We start from the raw sequence: 17,711 nt of genomic DNA, 5'->3' as shown, positions 1-17,711 counted from the left end.
ACACTAGCAAACTGAATTCAGTAGTATATTAACATCATAGAAATGATCTAAAGTGTCATAATGTACAAATACATTGACCATCCACATCATATAAAAAACAAAATAAAGGGGAAATCATATTAATATCCCCATTGAGGCAGGAAACACTTTTGACAAAATTAAACATTGTCTCAATAAAAAAGCATTCAACAAATAAACACTGAAAGTAATAAATGTCATATACAGTTAACGTCATTAATCTTAATGGTGCAAAATTGAAAGCTATTCATCTAATATTGAGAAGAAGGGAAAATACACTGTTTGCATCTACTTAATATAATTCTGAAATTCTAACAAGAATACATATGCAAAAGAATAACTAGAGTAAGGGAGAAAGTAAAATTTACCTTCTTTACCTAGGAAAATATATCATTCAGGAAACATTAAAGTCTCCATATAAATTATTATAAATAATAAATATATTTGGCAGAACTCATAAAACTTATTTGTGTTTCTCTATACTAATCATTTGTCTATCTGAAAAATAAATGAAGAAAAAAATCCTCCTTACAATATCACCAAAAAGAATATAATATCTAGAAATAAACTTAAATAGGGAGATAAAAACATGTATGCTAAAAATTACAGAACATTGAGCATCGAAGTTAAATACAAACAAATGGAAGAATACCATGTTTATAAATTGGAAATCTTACTGTCGTTCAACTGCACTTACTACATAAATTAATGTAGTGACTCCATCCAGTCCCTATGAAATTATGAAGTGCATTTTTTCTTAGAAAAAGAAAGTAATGATAAAATTCATATGTATGAGCCAAAGACCCTGAATGTTCAAAAATCTAAAAGAACAGAACTGGAACCATCTCACTGCCTGGTTCCAAAATATAATGCAAGTTATAGTAATTAAAATATGGTGGTGCAAATACTATAATATACATAGAGCAATGGAACAGAATAAATATTGCAGAAATATATCCACACATCTAGAATGCAGTGAAAGTTGGCAAGGTTGGAAAGAAAAATAATGGGATAAGAAGACTTTAAGAAATGAGTTTGGGGGCTGAGGCTATAGCTCAGCTGGCATAAGCGCCTACCTGGCAAGTGCCATGTAGAGAATTCAATCCCTGGTACCAAACAAAAACAAAATAAAATAAAAACTATTTAAAAAAACAAAAGAGAAATGAGTTTGGGGAAAAAATAGTCACTTGCAAAACAGTAAATGGGAGCCCATATCTTACTGTGCACATAAACATCACATAAACTACATAGAGTAAATGTTTACATACAAAACCTGAAAATATTCATCTCCTAAGATAGCACAAATGGAAAGATCTTCTTTATATGAATCTTGTTAATGACTTCATTTATATAATATTAACAACACAAGTAGCAAAATGATAACTAGATGAGTGGAACTGTGTCCACTTAAAATTCTGCATAGCCAAGGGAAAAGGTGAGCAAGTGAAGAGGCCGAATAGAGAGGGAAGACGTTCTGTAATACAGCATCTTGGAAAAGAGAATAATTTCTAAATTACCTAATGAACACATGCGACTCCATAGCGCATGCTCTCACACACGCTCACACGAACATAAGCACACACACATAAAATCAGATGAATAACTAAATTAAAATATTGACTAAAGTCTTATGCTTGAAGAGGTCATTTAATATTTGGGAAAATGTGCTACCAATAATTCTGTTTTTAAGTAATTTTTTATTTATTTAAAGACAAAAAAATAAAACAAGAAATGATAGAAATATACAGAATTTCAAAAAAAAAAACACTAAGAAATCACTGGTTGGAAATTGCATATTGTCCTCTTAGAAATAGTTGTTCAAGTCACAAAATTAAAGCATAGGAAGTGAGAGTGCTAACCGTTCTGTTCAATGATCCAGCAAACAGTATTTTTTTCAGAGGATAGTATGTTTTCCACACACAGAACAAAGTTAAATAGACATTATATTATTTGTTTATGGTTTTCCTGGTTTTAGCTTTGTTTAGAAAAAGTACTATGACATTACTTAAGTATGTGTACATTTTACCTAGTATATTATGGTTTTAATATTTATTTCTAAATCTTTCATTCATTTGATATTTTAGTACAATCATCAAGATATATTATTGCTTTCAATATGGAGGACTAGTCAGTTATCTCAATACCATATGATCGATTAATTCTACTAATTGAGAATATTACATTTATGTGCAATGTAGTAAGATCCATTATATTTGAATCTGTTTGTGGGATCCATTCTGTATACCTATTATTCTAACAGTGCATCAATATTTATTAATTATTTAGTTTATCTTTTCAACTTTGTAATATTTTACTTTTTATAAAATTAGAGCTCTCCTATTTAGCTAGGAGTTTTTAAAGCTTAAATTTCACATGAATTTTAGATTAACTTGTCTTTAATATCTGTTTTTATTGTCAAATAAAAAGTCACATTGTCCTAATTATCTGTTTTTCTATATATTTTTCATATTGTGCTAATTTTTTCTCACGTAAGTAGAAAATCATAGAAAATTTCTCAATAATTTTAGGTTTAATGCTTCTTATTTCTACAATGCTTTCTTCTGAATCTATACATTTATTTCTCTTAATGGTTTTATGTATTGAATTTTGATGAGTCATACTATAGAATTTTTGAGACATTCCTCTTAGTTTTACTTTTCAAGTTTTTAAATTTCAAATGCAAATGAGATAAAATTTATAAAATTGTCCATAAATAATGTCCATAAATAAAATTGTCCATAAGTAATACTCATACCCACCTAAACTTTAGCTTCTATTTCTCCTCTTATGAGACAAATATTTACTACTTGAAGATACATTCTAATTGATAAAAGGAGTATATAACAATGCTTATATATTTTACATGTATACATATTAAATGAATGAAAATATATTAATACATGGAAAACAGCTTTGTTCATTTCAAGATTTTTTTCTCAATGAATATATTTGGAGACTACTCGTATTTTCTAGTTGGTTGTATAGACAAACCACAAGTTGTTTAATCCAAAATTTATGGATATATATGTTATATTGAGTTTTTCCATTCTTTGTGGACTTTTTGTAAGGCTGTGTTCTAGGCAAGCAATCCAGTATTCTGTATTTTTTCATTATTTTACGATTCATTCTTAGGTCTTTTCATCTTCTCATCAGTTTCTATAACAGACTGTAGTTGTGCTCCTGTGAAGATTTCTGAACCACTGTGCATTACTGACATACAGTACTTCCTTCTTTGCTTTTTAATTGAGGTCCAAATGTCTTGTTAAGAAAAATTCAGTATGCTATCTCCTATCACACCTGATACTTAGTCACTCATTCATCACATTTTGCTCTTCAGATCAGTACTGGCCAGTTACAAAAGGTCTACCACTGGCATGAAATATTCAGTCATGATAGTCCTACACTGTATCTGCTTAACATATGCTTATGTATGGTCATCTACTTGGATGACTTTTTTCATAAACTATGCTTATTTATAGTAGTTTTTAAATCACTCTATTGATCTGAAGTAGAGGATGATGTGGAAAAAAAGAAAAAAAAATTCTTTTTACTCTGTGATTGTAGTGGTTGATTGATTGTGTCAACTTGAGACATTCAGAAGCTTAACTGAATGGATTTATCAACTCTATAACTAAATGGGTTTAGCAACACTATACCCAAGAATGTAGAGGAAGACCCACCCTAGGGTGGCTCCTCACCTGGAGGTATAAAAGGAAGGAGGAAGGATAATGCATTCCATTCTTGGGAGAAGCTCCAGTCTTACCTTTGATTTGGAGTCCTCTCCTGGCTTCCAGTGTAGACTCTTCAGCTTTCTGGCATAGACTCTTCAGCCTTTCACTGTAGACACTTCAGCCTTCTGTCACAGACTCATCAGCCTGCTGGTGTGGACTTGCACAAGACACTAGCGTGAACTCCAGACCTTGAAGTGAATCCTTCGGCCTCCAGTATATAGACACCCTCTGCACACTTCCTCATCGGACTCTGTGGCTGACCATCAAAAGCCAATCTTGTTGTTTCTTTTACATCTGTATATCTCCTGTTACATCTGTTCTCTCTAGTAAAAGCATAATACAGTCATTTTATTATTGCAAGTCACTGATAGCTGTTAATTGATTCTTCCAGGTATTGTATGGGCATAATGTTATTATAAATAATACTATTTGCCTTTGTGTTTTGGTTTCCTGCATCTCCATTTCCATACTTAAATTCATAGCATTGATTGCTAAATTAAGAGCAAAATCAAATTACAGTATTTATGGCTAATATTCTTCTTTTTCCTTTCTTCCTTTAATGGAGCCTGGAACTGCATGGGCTAACTTGGTGCTGCGGCCATGTATGGTGGACTGAGCTTGGGTTCTGTGGGTGTAAACACGGTGCAGGGTCAGGCCTCATGGTAAGACTGACCGGGAGCCTGGGGCTACAAGGAGTGTCCTGGCACTGGTTTCACTGGGTGGGCCTGCTGCTGGGATCTAAGCCAAATTTTAGCTTTCACCTCTCTTTCTGTCTCCCTCATAGCTCTGTGCTGCTAGGACTTGAGGGAAGAACGACATGGGTAATGTGAAAGTGTCCTTCCCACCTCGTCAGTGCATTTTTTTCTTATTTTTGCGCAATATCCAGGTGCTGTAATAATTCATCTGGCTTCCTCAGTTCCTGTGCAGGTGTTTTCACACATGGATAGTTGTTCAAATTGATATTTCTGAGAAGTGATGAACACAGGGAAAACCTATCCTACCATCTGGCTTTTTGAGTTTCTCAACTAAATTTGCTCTTCTTGACTTTTGGCTTAACAGGGGCAAACCAGTATTGAAGAAAGGTTTGTTTACACTGGTTTTCAATATCTTAAAAACATATTCAAGAATTAAATTTTGAGTTTTTCTCTAAAGCCATGAAGAAACTATCAAGAGGAGAGGTGATTTTTGCTTTAGGTTATTGAACTATAGAAATCATATTAGTAGACCTGTTACTACTATATATTTTTCATACTGGCAAAAGCCTAATTATTTCATTGTGAGTTATTGTCTAAGAAAGCAGTGTAATAAGATAGTTAAGAATCTAACTTTGACACAGACTACTTGAGATCACTTAATGACTGTTTGATTTACCTTGTCTTTCTGCTTCAGTTTCTCTATTTATTATGTAAAGATCAAAATGGTAACACTTTATGATTTTGGTTTCTTTGTTTGTTTGCTTTGGTATTGGGGATCAAATTCATGACCCTGCTCTTGCAAGGTAGGCATTTATGGTGCTGAGCTAAATCCGTAGCCCTTGCATGATAAAACTTTATAGAACATTTGTAATAACTAAATGTATCAACGCATTAGAAAGTCCCTTGTCAGATTGTAACCATTCAGAATTGTTAGCTATTATTAATATAAAACTAGATCCTATTTTGACATGTTAAGAAATTTTGCTTGTTATATTTATGTGCTTTTTGTCATGTAGTTTTGAGGAATTTTTTGGAAAAATTATGCTTATACAGAAAATATGATTATCAAGTTTTATTGTTGCACTTATGCCAGGGAACCATTTAAACAGTATTGCAGTCTGGCAAGATGGGATGCATATACATTTCTAGCTACTCACAATGCTGAAGTGGATCACTTGACCCCACAAGTTAGTGACAAATTTGGGCACCATGGTGAGACACTTTCTGAAGAATGTATAGTCCTGGAGTTAACCATGGAACAATCTAAGCATATTACAAATTTCTGAGAAAAAAAACTAGTTGTTGGCATATTTAAATATTCTATATTCAAGGTTATTTTAGTAACACATTCTTAATGGTTTTTTTTTCATTTTACCCTATTTTTTCCATTTTTGATTTTTATTGTCATGTTTTATTATCTCTTTTACCTTTTTATTCTCTCATAGAAGTAAATACTATCTTACCTGTCTGACTAGTTTTCTCTGAAAACTAACTGCTTGCATAATTTATGGGCTTTTATATTTTATTATATTTTCAAATTTTTGCTTCCATGTAAAGCTGGAGGTCTAAATTTCTAATTTTCTCTGTCACTATTTTAACATGGAATTATAAACAATTACAAAGCACCTCAAGGTGGAAGATTATCCCATATAATTATTAAGTTGATTACATAATTTATTTTTGTGCTGTAAAACAACATCATGAACCAAGACAGGTACTTATATTTGTAGAACTTAGTGTTATCCCTGTTCATTCCTTAAAACTTTCAGTCTAGGTTCATTCTCACCCTTTCCAACAATTCTTGCTTAATGAACATTATATCAGGCCATCTTTCAGATCCCTGACCTTTTCCATGTTCATAGTCAGTTTCTTTCTCTCTGGACACCAGAAGCTTCATGGTTGCAGAAATCACTATACTTAACACTAAATACCTTAAATATCAAATATATTACTCTCTGCCCATGCATTCTAATACTTCAGTTTGTTTTTCTAATCCCTCAACCCAAATATTCTTAGATTCCCCAGAAACATTCAATTCAAAATTCTTACACTGTTTCATTGTCCTTCATCTTCATTTCCTATTTCTTCCTTAATCTCGCTTAAATACCAAAGTCTAGCATTATCATTTCATTGCATTTATCCACAACACTCTTCTTTCTTCATTTTATTAACCTAATTCTGATAAAAATATATTCTCACGTGTTCTTCATTTACACTCATATAGTTGAATTGAGAAAGAAATTTCAAGCTCCCGAACTTTGACAGAAGCAGCTGCATTGTCTACCTTGATAGGAAAACTGAATAGATACAGAAATTTGGCAGCCGAGAACTGGGGTCATTTCTGTGAGTGTGCCTGAGCACACGGTTTAGAAGTCTCTAGAGATGAGGTGTAGGTGCTTGGAAAGATTTTGAGATGTAAGCTAGAGAAGTCCTAGAAAGCTGTAAGCAGAGTCTGACCTGTGATGCTGGTTGGAACTCAGAAGGTGAGAATGTTGATAGAAATGCAGATCGTAAAGGCCAGGTTTAGGAGGTTTCCACTGAGAAAAAAGACTGCATTGACAGTAGAACTAGTCAAAGCTGTGTTACTCTCTGGCAGAAATATTTGCCCATATTTCTCTTCTATTCTTACACTTTGCAGGAGCTTGAGATTGAAACTGTGAAATAACTAATCTGATGCAAGAAATTTCAAAACAATCTCTCCATGTTCAGACTGTGATATTAGCACTTCTGGCTGCATTTATCCAGCATTTTAGTAAGAATCAGGAGCAAAAAGCAGAGTGAAAAAAAATTGGAAAAAATTAAATTTTAGCCCAATAGAAACCAAGTGTAAAGCTGAGAATCAAAGGATAAATGGTTGCTGAAGAAGTTAATAACATAAAAAAAAGAAACCAATCACTTTATACAGTCACTTGAAGAAAGATTCTTTGAGGATGTATCAGAAATCAGGAAGTCCGCTCCCACTGCAATCTCTTGCATGCAAAAGTATACACTTTCCATTTGAGATGAGACTACCAGAGATGCCTACATGACACGTGCATCATAGGAAATTAGTTTTCAAGGAGTCAATTCACTGTGCTCAACTATTCAGGTATATAAGAGGGTACTACAGCCATGGTCCAAAGGGGCATAGGTACTGCTCACTCTAGCCACAGACCTTGACCCAAATATTCAGTGATGTAATGCTCATTGATATTATTCAATAGTCAGTTATAAAAGTTGAAATTCTAATAGTTTAATGTAATCAGAAACAGTGCATTTCTGTATGATCATGGGTAAGGGACAAGAGAACAAAGGAATTTGCAGTTATAAGAGTTTCACTTAATGGACAAATAGTTAAGTATAATTTTGATAATTTAATAAAATAGATTTATTGACATAGTAGTAATTACTTGGAGAACTCAGTAAAGATTATGAACTGTACTGGTAATATATAAGAAAAAAGGAATCCTAAAAGCATAGAAATCTTTGGAAAAGGCACTTTTTTATATCTTCATGGGACAGTCTTATTGTAATTCATAACAAAGTTGTCCTTGGATTCTCAATGTATTTTGTTGGAACATAAAATTATTTTGCCCCTTTCACTTGAGATTGTGAGATTTGTCACATATCTGGGTATGGCATTGATGAGCATGCATCTTAGATTTTTTTCCAACTATGAAAAATGTAATTGCTCTCCAGCTGTGTCTAGGCCACAACTCCCATGCACTGCCCTTTACAAATAGTAAAAGGAAAGATGCTTACAAGGCATATTGTTTGGAGACATGGAATCTTTTCTGTAGATTTGGTTTAGGGAATCTCACGTGGAATTATTTAATCTTCCCAAGAGTGCATGGCTCTTTTTCTCTCTGAATTTTTGGTAAGATGTATGTGGAACTTCACAGCTAATCCAGCTTTGGCAAATTCCTCAGTTAATCTTGTATAAGCATTCACACTTTAAAAAATTCACAAAATAATTTTGTTCTCTTTAGTGATCCATTTTGTCAAAGGATGAATTTCCAATAACATTTGAGTTTCTGTTTTGTGAATACTTACAGACTTTGGAAATATTTATGTTGACAAATGTTCCAGTAAATGTGAGTAATAATGCATGAACATTCAATTCTATTTAGAGTCTGCTTTCTGTTGGGACTCAGTCTCCAAAAAGTATTAACCAGTATAGTTCAAAAACTGATGGTAACAATGGTAATTTCAGATCATTTCACCCACCAGTCCATCTACATCCTCAAAGTGAGAAGACCACAATCTTGATAAGTAATGTAGATTGTACTTGGCACAAAATAGCTGTGGCTGTGTAGTCGTTAAATCTTTTGCGTGTGATGACCTTGGAAAATATGCAGGTGCAGGCAATGCTGCAGCAGGCGCAGGTAGCCGTTATTTGGAATATGAGGAGAAGGATGCCTACAAACAGCAGAGCAGGCTGAGTAATACTAAGTTGAACTGACATATGGATAATGTGAAACTAGAACTGTTAACAAGCAGCTAATAGCTAAGCGCGACGATCAGAAGGCCTCGGTGGTGGCCTATAAAGAGGCCCTCATCACCTGTAGCAGAAGGCTAGACACAATCAAACAGCAGGCTAAAGAACTAATTATGAGATTTGCGGAGCTCTGGAGACCACAAAATGGGTCCTTTACAAGAAGGTCAGGGCACTGGTAGAAACAGCACAGCATCGAGTAAACTCAAAAAAGTAACATCTGGATGAGAAGTGTGATTCTGCAGGCTCTCACACTCCATATGCACAGACACATTAGGCTTTTGTAGGTGACCTATCCATCCCAAGTAACACGTCGGGTGTCTGTTGTGGTTCACAAGGTTTCAGAGGCCTCCCTCCCACATGGAAATTGAACTGGCTTTAGAAGCTGCCACCTCTTTCTCTCCTGGGTGCGAGGCTGAAGAGTAGTGTTAATTGCACTATAACCTGGCTGTGGAAGAGTGAACATTGACAAGAAACTTAAAAGATTATATACTTAAAGAATTACAAAAACTTTCTGGAATACAGGAGCAGGAACAGGGGAAATATTCCCGGGGTCATGTTTGAAAAATTTGATGGGATCAGAATGTAGGACTGGAAAAAAACTAGAATTCTTTTTACTTGGTTCAGTTTCTATGGGGCGTGAGATTAAAATTCCGAGCAAGGAGCCCAGAGAATTGGGCTGACTTGCCTCTAACATGACTCTTAGAGGCCTTGAAAAAATATGATAGTCACTTTCCAACAAAGGAAGCATGCACAAGTTCACCTGGAAGATGATAGGAGGGCAAATAAGCTAAGGGAAATGGAAATCCTTGAATGGAAATATGAAAGTTGAGAGACCCACAACAGAATAATTTTCTCTGAGAGGGAGTATATGCCTTTCCCCAGGACCAGCAGGACTGCACTGGTGACAGGGACACATACATCACTAAGAAGTTCAGTTTCTGCCTTTCTGCCTTTCACCTAGGGCTGTGATCTAGAAATGCAGTCAGAAAATTGGGCTTAAAGGCCACAGTGCTTATCAAACTGTGGCATGATGCTCACAGAAGCCAAGGGACGGTACCTAACTGCCTGATGTTAGAGGTCCGCTTTTGTAAACACTATCAGTGACATTTTTATAACAACATGAAAGGGCTTTCCCTGAAGGGACCTACAGAGACTTGCAGAACATGGTTTAACCAGGAGCAAAATTGGGGATATGCGTCAAGAATGCTGTTTAGGGGCTTGGGATTTAGCTCAGCGGCATAAGTGCCTGCCTTGCAAGCAGACAGTCGTGAGTTCGATCCCTGGTACCAATAAAAAGGAAAAAGACAAAAAAAAAAAAAAAAAAAAAAAAAAAAGATTGATACTTAATGTCCAAAAGCAAAAAAAGAAAGAAAGAAAGAATTAAAGTCCAGAAAGGAAAGGGACATCTTCCCAGTAAACAATCACAATTTCTTGTTCAAGTATATGCCATGAAAATTATCTAATCTTTCACCAAAATGCCCTACGGTCATTTATTCAAGAGACTGGTAAAATTTAAATACTCAATAATCCAAACCACCATTATAGCTCCCCTGTAGAACAAAGATCTACTTAGATTTGGTAATACATGTAATCTTGTCTACAGTCTGACTCACAGTGTCCCCTGTGATCATTTAAGATAGTAAACAAATTAAAAAAGGTTATACTTGGTACTTTAAATAATTACCATATTGTCTTCTTGCTATTTGGGGTTAAGAATGTAGTGTGTAAAACCGAATGAGAACCAATGAAAACACCGCCATCCACAGCAGATAGCATAATGAATTTTAAAAGTCATTCCACTGGACATGTACTTTAGGTCAATTACTATAGACTTAAAATATTATGGAGGTTACCCAAATCATATGTACAGTTAATTCATCAATCCTGTTCTCTTTGTAGAAGGACTATTAATCAATACTCCCCAGGGGTAGATATTTATCCAGGCATGAGCTTGAATTTTTGTGTGGAAAGCCTCAGCCTCATTGTCTGTGAGCTTGTGGTATTCTTGATCTGTGTTTCTGGAATCTCACACGGTATAATGCAAGAATAAAGGTTTGGGCTACACCAACAGGTCAGTTCCCAAGGGCTACTTAGGAGAAAGCTGTGGCACAAGAATGGATAGATGTGACTCAAGGGTCCAATATCAAAGTCAATGTCAGGTGTTAGTTTATCTCACTAGTCACATTTACTGTCCTTTGCATTCAGAGAGAAAAGTGCATGAGATATACAAGAGCTTTCCCACAAACCTGTGGGAAGTGTGTCTACATAGATGAACCAGTAGACAATGGCAACCAGGCGACGTGACTTAACAGGTCTCTGAATCCAGGGAGCACAAATGACCTAAACCCTTAGTTGCTGCATTTTGAAATCCATACTTGATTTGTGCCAAAGCTGTAGTTTCCATCAGAGGCTTTCAGAACATGAATAATAAGGTAGAGGCTAAGGTAGGTTTGTTCCTGGAAGACATGACTATCTATAACCATAGATTCTATTTTGTCAGGGAACTTCAACTAATATAGTGTTGTTTCTTGGTTAACATACAAAGATATTTTAGGATTGATGTATTTTGCTTTTTCCTTCTTAGAAAATTTTGACATTTATGTGGAATTTCAAATGGAATGGAGAGTGTCTCTATTTCTGTTAAAAAATTCAATTCTACTAAATCATTTGTATTCTTCCACATAAAAATTTTATCTCTTCTTCATCTAACTCGTGGGACAATATGCTCTCCCAATCAAGCTTTGCATTTATACAATATTTTGAAAAGAAATATTTCCATGTCACAATTGTTTTACAAGTCATAAATACAAAGGATTCATTTTCATATTTTAAGAAAATGAGACCTATCATAGACTATAGGGGAATTCCAAATCTTGTGGTTATTTCCACCACAGTACAACTCAGTAGTAATGTGTTACATTTATATGATTATGAATAATATTGGAAACAATGGATTGAAAGCCTAAGTTTCCCATTTTGATAGAAGAGATTATATCAAACTACTCCTCCTAAAGTTAATAATTATAAACCTTGAAAATATTGACTAAAATTTTAGTAGATAGTACTACCTTGTACTTCTATAGATCAATTATCTAAAATGGATCTCAGAGGGCTAAAAATTAAGGTGTTAAGAGTCCTACGATTCTTTATAGAGGCTCAGGTAAAAAATCTATTTTGTTGGTTTTTTTCTGCTTTTTGGTGTATCCATACCATTTAGCTCATGGCCTACCATATTCAAAGTAATTTTTTATCAAGTGCTTTTGGAGATCCTTCTCTCTGGTTTTGATTCCTTTGCCTAGATTTTCCACTTATAGTTTTGTGTTTACCAGGCGCACCTGAGTCACCTGATTAACAGCCTTAATTTCCAGTATCGCCTTAATTTTCCCTCACCATTATGAAGGTTTCAGTCATTAGAACACGAATATAGATAAAAGGACCACTCTCTCCATCCCCCAAAGACTTTGCAGTTGAATAAAAGCAAATAGGTAGGTTTTCACCTGTTGAATGGAGAGACTCAAATCACTTGGGGAATATGAGGCACATTAGTGTATTGCTTAGATTTAATGAGTAACCTGACCCACGATAACATGTCAAGCAGAAACTTTTACTCATTGACTTACACAGAGGGACAAGAGATGTTTCCAAACTGAATAAAGAAATCACAACGAAGGGAGTCACAGAACTTAAAGTCCCAAAATTTGCATACAAACTCCACTCAAATATATGTCTAATTGTTGAACTGTGAGAATGTGGGAGATGGCAAAGAAACAAATGTATAACTAAGGAAACCGATTTCAGATTAATGTGTGTATTTCACTGTGTAATGATGTAGATTATCTCACATACGCAGAAAATGTTTTGATTACAGGGTCCCTAGAGTCCTCAGGGGTTTCATTTATAGATGAGTTCAGTGGCTGAAAGTGACATTAGGAAGTAGGGCCTAGTTGGAGACGGGTTCCTGGGGACATGATTTGGAAGGGCTTATTTTTGTCTCTGTTTCCTCTCTTCTCTTTATCCTTGGGATGAGCATGCCTTTCCACCATGCATACCCTTTTTGACTTGGAGCTCATTGATCATGACCTGAAACTTTGGAGCTAAACAAAGCCCACTTCTTTAAACTGTGGGTGTTTAGGACTATGTCTCAGCAGTGTGAGAATAGCTCATATGTACTAAATAATATTTGAGCAGAATTTGTAGCTTACTACATTATAAGACAAAAACATTTGTGTTTTTCATAGAAAGATGACAAACAAAAAAATTCTAAATTTCACAATGAGCCAACAAAAATATAGCTTCAAACATTACTTGATGGGTAAAATAATAAGATTATAAAAAGTAAGAAAACAGTCAATCCATAGAACCACAATAGCAAAAAAGCAGTAATAGAAGCCAACTGAAGAAAACTGAGATGTAGGAAACAGGATATTTTCAATTTACTAAAACTGTTGCTAATATTTACTACAATAAATCAACACAAAGGAAATACCAAGGCCATAAGCAAAGCTATTTAAAAATGGGGGGAAAGGTACTGGAAAGGAGATCACAGAATAAGGGAAATTCAGAATCAAGAAAATTCAAGTTTAATAAATAGAATTTGCAAACCATATACAATTTGCAGAAAAGAGAAATTCGTGATCAAAAATAAATAAGCAGCCACCACGACCTATCCGATAATCTTGAATTACAAATGTGTATAATTTGTGTGCCAGAAGAAAAGCAAGAAATGTCTGTAGGAGTAAATTTCTTTCAATAAACAATTGTCTGTATTTTCTCCAAAGTTGTTTAAATGTATCAGTTTAAAAATTCAAGACACTAAGAAAACACCAAAAAGGACAAAATAGAATATTTTAAACAAGCAAACCAATTAATCAAATATGATGTCTCTAAATTATTGAAAAATAAGGCCACAATGTAGAAATATTTTTAAGATGTCAAAAACCAAAAATATGAACCAAGAATTTTATTTTTATTCAAGCTGTAATTCAGTTAGCAAGACACTGGAAAATCCGTTCTTTAGATGCAAGAACAAAAGTTATTCTATAATCACAAGGTCTTTTTGAGAGTGAAAATGGAGAAAAATTTAGGGAAAAGATAATATCTGAAATACAAGTGTCTGAGTCAGCATCACAGAAATCTACAAACTTCATACTATAATGATATATGGAAGCAGCTTATTTGACCATCAACAGGTGAATGGATAAAGAAAATGTGACATTTATACAAAATATGGTATTATTCTGCTATAAAAGTATACATTTGAGTCATTTGTAGGAAAATAAATGCATCTTGATAGCATAATGCTAAATGAAATAAATCAGATGCATAAGCTTAATTATCACATTGTTCATCTTGTATGTGAAGCCCCAAATGCAAATAAATTATAAGGTAATATAAAAGATTGATAGTGGATAATTTAGAAATAGATTTTTGGAAAAAGGAGGGAGACCAAGAAATGGAGAGAGAGAGTTAGAAGGCAAGGGAAAAGTGTTATAAAAGGAATTAAGTGGTTTTACATATATCATATATAGGCTAACTCCCAACAATGAATTTAATCATTTCATACTGCAAAAATGTATTAGTAAAAATAAAATTTCAAAAATGCCACAATTTTCATATTTTGTTCCAGAATAGAAATGATACAATTACATTTTAAAGTGAGAGAATAGGAAGTAGAAAGATGCCATTCATATTTTATAAGCTCCAGTGGGCTTCCCCGTGCTGCCAATATATTCTCGGTCCCATAGTAAAATGCTGCATACCGAAACTGGGCTAAAGGTACTCAGAAGTGTTAGTGCAAAGGCCATGCCTAGAAAACGATGAAACACAGCAAGGGGACAATAGTAAATAATAACTCACTTTGCGTTTAAAATTGCTAAGAAGGTAGATTCGAAATGGTCCACCTTTAAGTATAAGTCAAGTCAGAGTCAAAATACTCAGGTTGATTTTGCATAACATATTATAGCAATAAACATTTTTGTTTAGATTAGTTAATTTATTTATTCACTTATTTTTGGGTATTGGGAATCAAATTCAGGACTTGGCACTGACCAGGAAGGTGCTGTAAAACATGGATTATAAAATTTTAAATTGTTCTAAAAACCAAAAGCAAATGTAAACCACAATAAAAGATCAGTATAGATGTACATACATACGTATATATGTATATATATAGCATTTAAAGAAATTTAACATATTTTATATGGCGTAATGATTTTAAGAAAATTGAAGACAAATATAACATTCAGATAAATAAATGAGAAAAGGATTTAGTTCAGTAATTAAAAATTTTTTTTAATTTTCCTCACAAAGTAGTAATAAATTATACTATGTGCGAGGCATATTTCATTCAAACTAAGTCATAAAGGGTAAAAGCAAAAAAATATGCAGAGATATACCAGGAAAATGCAGAAAAATTAAAAGATCACTGATAATCATTCTGATACTAAAGCATAATTCAATCCAAAATAATTAAGCATAATGAATAAAAGCAATGTTTAATTTTTATCACTACAGCTATGTGTTAAGCAGCAGAGGAGTAATCTTTATGAAAACATTACAATATATAAAGAAGACACAAAAACACTGAGTACCAGTCTGTGACACACTGTTGTTACTCCAAAAACTGAGGATGACCCGAGATATGAAAACTACTAGTAATGTAGGTCTTGTGGTTATGGAGCCATATACTCTGACAACAAAAGCAAATATGTTTTTTTTAATAAAGAGTCACAAAATAGTAACACAAAAAATAAAATCACCATATACTGAAAATGAAGGAAGACTTTGGCGTGGAAAGGAGAAAGATTGGAGTGATTCACTTTGATACAGATTAAATAAACCTGAAATTATTATTTTTGCTCTTTTTGAGACAGTGTCTCACTGTGCGGTTCAGGCTGACCTTCAGCTCACTTTGTGCCTCAACCTACTGATTGCTGGGATTACAGCTGTGCACCACCGCGCCCGGTTAGACCTGAAATTATTATCCATAATTAAAAAAAAAAAAATACTTCCACTTAGAAGCAGACTGGCATTCTATAATACAACCATTAGTAAAAGTGAAAATATAGGTTTAGATTGCCTAACTTCTAAAATATAATGATACTAAAGAACTTACATGTCAAAACTTATTGAATACATTTAAAGAAGTGATTCAATAGATTTTGGCATGTAATGTACTTTTCTATGATACATCCTTTGCACTGTTTTTAGGCTTAAACCTATTTTATTTTCTGGAATAGACTATGTAAATGATTTGGTAATCATTTCCAGTTCTATCTGTTCACAGTTTCTGTATAGAAAAGAAATTGAATATTGTGTCCTGAAATCTCATTTTTATCATTTATAAACTCAAATCTTCTTGTTATTTTTTATGTATCGTATAAGCACTCGTGTCACATATAAGCAAAGATATTTTTATGTCTTCATTTCCAATCAGTAGTCCTGATTATTTCCTTTCCCCTGTAATTTCATTTGTTAGGACTTCCAACATGTTGGGTAAAGAATGGTGAAAGAAAAAAATCCTTATCACTTTCCTGATCTTAATGGGAAAGATTCTATTTCCTCAGAAGTAAGCATGGTGTCACTTGCAGCATTTTACATATATTATTTTTTTAAAATGCAGGAGTCCTAATCTATTTCCATTTTAAAGAGAGTTTTCAGTATGAATGGGTGTTGCTTTGTAATTATTTTGAGCAAACACAGAAATGATTTTAAGGATATTTTCCAAAAAAAATTTTTTTTCTTTGGTGATACACACCAATCAATATCATGGTCACTATTTATTGAGCCCTTAATTTCATAGTGTAAAAGGAGTACCAGTTTTGTTTCAAACTGAAGTGAAAGTTAGAATCATTAAAAACAATTTGTTGAGCACTTGCTCTTTCTAGTGCCTTACATTATGGTCACATTTTCTTCTCATAGAATCATTTGCACTCTGTCCCAATTTCCAGGTGAAAATACAAAGCCATAAAAATTAAACCATTCGAGTTTACAGGATTCATGTATCTTATTAATTGGGCAGGTACATTTTAGTGCCATATATTGTGACAGCAAAGCCATTCTTTTCCATTCTGTGGCCTCTAACTGTGAGAATTAAAAATAGAGTACAATGAATATTTTCTAACAATCTTACATTGTACCAGTATCATAGAAATAGCTTCATGAATTCTATTTCATTTAATTCTCACCAAGACTCAAAGAGGTCATCTTTATTATTTTACAGATGAAGAAACTGCAGTTCAGAAACCGTAAGCCAAGGTTAAGGGACAACAAAGTGGCGGAGTTAGTGATGTGATCATGATTTGTGTGACTTCAAATCATACTGCACAATACTGTACTAGTGAACCATCAATTCATATTTCCCAGTTGATATTTGCTTATAGGGCATAGCTTCTAGAACATTTCAAAACAATGACATTGAACACAAAGAACCCAATGAAAGAGGTGAGTGACACAGGACACAGAAACTGAAAATTATGGGAAAGCATTTGACTTGTCTTTCAGACACCATTATTGTGAATATCATCTTAATCATCATTATCAACATGATCTTTGTCATTATGGTTCTCATTCATTGTTGACTTGTATACCCATAAAATCTTGACTTAATTTCCCATAACATTTGATATAAGCTGGTATCATTTAATATGCAATAATAGCAAATTTTATGTCTAATAAACAATATAATCAACTGTGAAAATTATAATGACTAACCATCTAAGCATGCCCAATTTTGAATGAAAACATACAGAGCCAAAGACAGAAAACCTAAGGCTTTTCTGATAGAAACTG

The sequence above is a fragment of the Cavia porcellus genome, unplaced genomic scaffold, assembly GCF_034190915.1.
Source record: "Cavia porcellus strain 051 isolate PalLab524CR breed Dunkin Hartley unplaced genomic scaffold, mCavPor4.1 scaffold_3, whole genome shotgun sequence".
Taxonomy (NCBI): Eukaryota; Metazoa; Chordata; class Mammalia; order Rodentia; family Caviidae; genus Cavia; species Cavia porcellus.
The sequence above is the reverse complement of the archived record's forward strand: the minus strand, read 5'-3'. Positions refer to the sequence as shown.